Source organism: Belonocnema kinseyi, chromosome 5, assembly GCF_010883055.1.
Source record: "Belonocnema kinseyi isolate 2016_QV_RU_SX_M_011 chromosome 5, B_treatae_v1, whole genome shotgun sequence".
NCBI lineage: Eukaryota > Metazoa > Arthropoda > Insecta > Hymenoptera > Cynipidae > Belonocnema > Belonocnema kinseyi.
This window is the reverse complement of record NC_046661.1, coordinates 68,301,321-68,306,695: the sequence shown is the minus strand read 5'-3', so window position 1 is coordinate 68,306,695 and position 5,375 is coordinate 68,301,321. Positions and strand designations below refer to the sequence as shown.

The 5,375-nt window shown below is 30.1% G+C and overlaps 1 long non-coding RNA gene across 1 annotated transcript; it reads left to right on the top strand.

Moving 5' to 3' along the window:
• The first annotated feature begins 308 nt into the window (after window positions 1–308).
• On the top strand, window positions 309–2,469 carry LOC117173514. The gene is made up of 3 exons (XR_004467205.1): window positions 309–456; window positions 592–733; window positions 2,376–2,469. It is a non-coding gene; the product is annotated as an uncharacterized LOC117173514 (long non-coding RNA).
• Window positions 2,470–5,375: the final 2,906 nt, after the last annotated feature.

Genomic DNA, 5,375 nt, shown 5'->3' with positions numbered 1-5,375 from the left:
AAAGAGGGAGCTCTTCTTAATATTTTAACACCAAAATCATGTCGATACACCTTACCGACTGCGAGTAAAGCCACCCACGCTTTAACTTGACAGACTGTACCTGATTGGAAACCTTTCCGACTTGACGGCAAAGTAGAATTACTTCCTGAGACGCATATATTAGACCAACTTTTGTTTTAAATATGTCCTTTTAAGGCCTCGACACAATCTGCGAAGTCATTCGCTTTCCTAACCTGAACAAAATACTCTTCTTGATCAAAAGTGTTAATCATCTGATAATATAAAAAATCTTCAACTTCCAGCAAACGCCATGATCCACTTGAGAGATTAATTATATTTTCCAAATCAACCAGTTTTCTCTTCGATGAAATGTGCAAGACGCATCCGGACAAAAATCTTAAAGTGCTACTGAAAGAAGATACACTTGAAGGCGCCTTCGGCGGATGTACATATCAGGTATTTTATTTTTTAAAGTTTTTGACGCTGCGACACAAAATATTGCGATTACTCCGTGAGTTTCTAATGCAAATTTTAACGTAGAATCCGAATTTCAACAATTTAAACGTTGATTTTCCGGTGTTTTTTTTAAAGGAACCGAATAGGGACTTAATGGGGTTTTTACGGTTACTTTGAAGAGGCTCCGTTCGATTCCTTCGGTCCGCCAGGGATGCTCTAGGAGAATAATAGTGCAAAGTCACAGCAAAGCTTCTTAACTGAGGATCATACATGCGAGGTAAGGATAATTTTTTAGCCTTTCTGAACAATCGTTTCAGAAGGTTTCCACTAGGCTCACCTATACTTTCGAGGACATCTAATTGTTGTTCGTAAAGAAGGTTTTTATCGCGTATTCCCTTTAGAACTGCAGCTAATGATGCTATTCGTTTCTGCTTACGCCTCTGGTTTTGTTTTAGTATTTGTATTCGATGTGCGAATCTCAGTCGCTGATTTACCAGTTCCTTCCGCAGGATTTTTTTTGTCGGTGAATGAAAAATTCTTATAGGTGAAACGCATGTTGCAGCATCACATTGCAATCTCCTGCCCTTTGGAGTTTAACAAATTTCCATTGAACAGTAATCATCTGTTTCTGAAAAATTCGTCACTATTATTGAAAAGAATTGTTGAAATAAAAATCATGGAAAACTTAGTACGTGAAAATAATAACTTACGTGTCGACATTTTCCTCGTAGTCTTAAAATTATTAACTGCTTCTGTAAAGTATTATTTACAACAAGTTAAGTATTGTTATTTCTATACAGTAGAGTGGGCTGAAAAACTTCAAATTATTAGATTCAACGGTGATAGAAATGAAAAATTTCTTTATGGTATTAGGACCAAATTAAATAAGAAATATAGTACATTGTTAACGGAGTGGAGGATCTGAGAAATTCTCAATAAGCAACATCAGTAAAAAAACTGTTTACACAGGATCCATGAAAAATAGAAGAAAATTATTGGTTGAAACTCAAAAATATGTACGTGTTTCTTTATTTTTTTCTAAAGATCATAGAAAAATTTTTCAACAACAAACATGTTTTTTTTGCCAACTTGAGAAGAAATTAACAAAAGTGCAGATTTCGCCATTTTCATAAATATTGAATTTCGGCAAAACATTCTGTTTCTTTTTTCGTATAAGGTTATTTAATTCTGTAAACTTTTCACACAAAAATGCGAAAATTTATTTTTTCATACACAAAATATCAATGTGGAAATATTACAATCAACTTGCCACTATCAACACTAACAAATGGTTTAGCTGTACTAGCTACACCTCCAGGTGGATTTCGTCTTTTAAGAACATGTACCTATGTCACCTGCATTTCTAGCTATTTTAGCTAAACTATCCATCTAGAAATTATTCAGCTAATTTATATAGATTATTTTGATGACGCAAGTTTGGCCAAAGCAGCTAGAAATTTAGGCTGCACAGCTATATCTCTTTAAAAGACGAATTCGAGTTAAATGTTCAGCTGGGACAGCTAAACCATTTTTTCCAGTGAATTTTATGACAGTTCTTTTACCAATGAATATAATAATTTTTAGTTTTTTATGGACCACAGTATTCTGTCAATTCAAAGCTTTTTTTACATTGTTTATGTTATATCAAATAACATTTCCTGATTTTATTGTAATGTTTATATACTGGTTACTTTCAAAGGCCATGCAAAACTTTTAACATGTATGACATATTACTTACGTTTGGGTATTTCTGTATTCAATTCACAAACATCCATGGAAACTGTTTCTGGTGCGATTTTTCGTGGGGTGTCTGCCATACTTACATCAGGAGTATGATGCTCCAATTCATTTGAAAAATCAACAGAAATAACATTATTTACTTCCATCCAAGAATCTGCTGAATTCTTATTCTCTTTCAGCCCTTCCCCAATGGACGTTCCAGCCTGACTCAAGTTAACCTACACATTTTGTATAAAAAAAAAATTAAATGCATAAATAAATATATGGCACATACGTGAGGAGCAGTATTTTCTGTAATTGTTCCAGGAACATGTTTTTCTGGGGTGCTTGGCACTATGCGTTCAGGAGTATCTGATGAATTCGTCTGCTTTATTTTGCCTATACCCTCAAGAATTCGTAATAGACTCATATATAGTCCGGGAGCCAGGTATGATCTCGTGGCCTTTTCAATTCCGATGGAGCCAACAAGGTTTTTTATGTATGTTGAGCTGCTGAATCTGAATTTTTTAGGTGGCTGTTCGTCCGAGTTGTCAGTTTGTTGTTATTAACATTTTTTTAACAATTGATTGAAAAATAAAATTTTTTGACAAAAATAATTTTTTTCAGTTTTTTAGCATATTTTGAACAAAAAAGGTCACTAGTCATTTTTCTCCCAGATCCATACTTTGTGAGAAAAAAATTGTCAAAGTTTTAAAAAAAGTGATTTTTCCAGTTTTTGACGCTATGTCAGATATACACCACAAACTTTTTATGTAATCTGAGTCCACGCTATGCTTCCTTAACATGTGACGCGGCGGTATACGCTCAGTCAGCCGCGCGCGCGCTGAAAACCTTGATCTTTCAACTCGTCCCGCTCAAAAGCTATTTGTTTAAACGAACTTGAAATAATTTTTAATAATAATACATATGTTAAGGAAGCATAGCGTGGATTCAGATTACAAAAAAGTTTATGGTGTATATCTGACATAGCGTCAAAAACTGGAAAAATCGCTATTTTTAAAATTTTGCCAATTTTTTTCTCATAAAGTATGGGTCTGGGAGAAAAATTACCAGGAACATTTTTTATTCAGAATATGCTAAAGAAACTGAAAAAATTATTTTTGTCAAAAAATTCAATTTTTTAATTAATTAAAAAAATATATAAATAACAAAAAACTGACCACTCGGACGAACAGCCACCTCAAAAATTCGGATCCAGCGGCTCAAAATACATAAAAAAAACTTTGGTGGCTCCATCGGAATTGAAAAGGCCACGACACCATACCTGGCTCCCGGACTAATATGCTGAACGTTTATGTCTCACTCGAATTTACCTGCAAATTTGATTCAAAATAAAATAACACAAACTGAAACATCTATTACTGTAAATACTAGAATTAAATCTTTATTATATATTCAGAGCCTACTGCTTCTTTGAATCAAGTTTTTTTTGGGGATTAAAAATTTTTTTGATCTAAATACTTTTGGTGTAAAACGATTCCTTTGAATTATCGCCTGAGCACTTGAAAAAATTATTTGACATATTACAATGTAGGTTCAACAAATTGTTTGAATTTTTCGTTCTTTCAGAACTGAAAAATCTTTATTCTAAAAAAATTCGTCTTTTTGTTAAAAAATTTTTTTTTTGTGTAAAAAAAGTAATCTTTTATAATAGAAAATTTATTTTCTGTTTGAAATATTTAGATTTAGGAATTTTTAAATAGTATCCGAAATATTATTTTATTCATCTTATCAAAGATCCTATGTTAAAAATGTTACAAGATTAAAATGCTGGTATCTGAATGTTAATAGTTAAGGAAAAATCAGGGAATTTAAAAAATAAATATTTCACCTTGCAAAGCATGTACTATGGTCGTGCTTGTGTATTTTTCTAAGGTTTTTATACAGATTAAGTATTTTTCAAATTTTCAGGAGACGTGAAAACACAACACATCTAAATATTAAACTGTTTTTGCAGCAAAGGTAAAGTGCAAGGAGTTAAATGTTACTTTTCTACTTCTGAGTGAGATTAGTATAACGTTAGTATATTTATCAAGTCATAAATTTTTAACTAAAAAATATCAAGTTTTATTAAAAAATTTCAATTTTTAACCAAAAATAGAATAGCTCAGTTTTACGCTCAAGAAAGGTAATATTCAACCCAAAAATGAAATTTTCTACATATTTCTAATTTTAACCAAAACAGATGAATTTGACACCAAATAGTCGAACTTTTGACAAAAAATATGAATTTACAATCACGAAGATTAAATTTCTACCAAAAAGACAAGTTTTCGAACAAATAATAGAATTTTCAAGTAAATTAATGTTTAACCAAAGAACAATATCATAAAAAGTATTTAAATTAGGATAGCATCCACAGAAAATTAGACAGGTTCTACACTTTATTTTGCAGAATCTCTCCGTGACGACATTTTTTTTATAATAAATTATGCAAGACGTTTTTTTCCAATAGAAGACAAAAAATTCGAATTAGGATATCTATTTAATAAATAATAAACAACAGACTGTGATATAGTTAAAATTTCCCTTAAAAAGAATGAATTTTCAGCTAAAAAAAAATGAATTTTCGATTGAGCATATAAATTTTTCATCTTAAAATTGCACTGTTAGATTTTTAATAATTCTTTAGCGAAATATTTGAATCCTCAATCAAAAAGATCAGTTTTCAACCAAAAAGTTTAATTTTAAAACATAAAAGACGAAGTTTCAAACAAATAGTGGAGTTTGTAATTTAAAAAGATAATTTTAAAAATTAAAAACACGAATATACAACCACAAATAGGGTAGTTGATTTTTTAGTTAAAAAAGTCAATGTTCAACAACAAAAATTAAGTTTTAAACAAATAAGTGGAAATTTTACTAAAATAGATGAATTTAATAAAAAATAGTTAAACTTTCAACAAAAAAGATGAATTTTCAACTAAGAAAATTAATTTTCTATAAAAAAAGACGATATTTCAAAACAAATACTTCAATTTTAATTAAAAATTTCAATTTTTCATCAAAAGAGTGATAGTTAAATTTTAAGTTTTTCTTTATTCATACTGTGTCCCCTAAGGGTTCACATGACTTCCATTCCTTAAGATTTTTCCACTTTTATATATATAATAATCTATAATATAATAATATAATATTATATAATAATAATCTATATATATAATAATCTATAATAACCA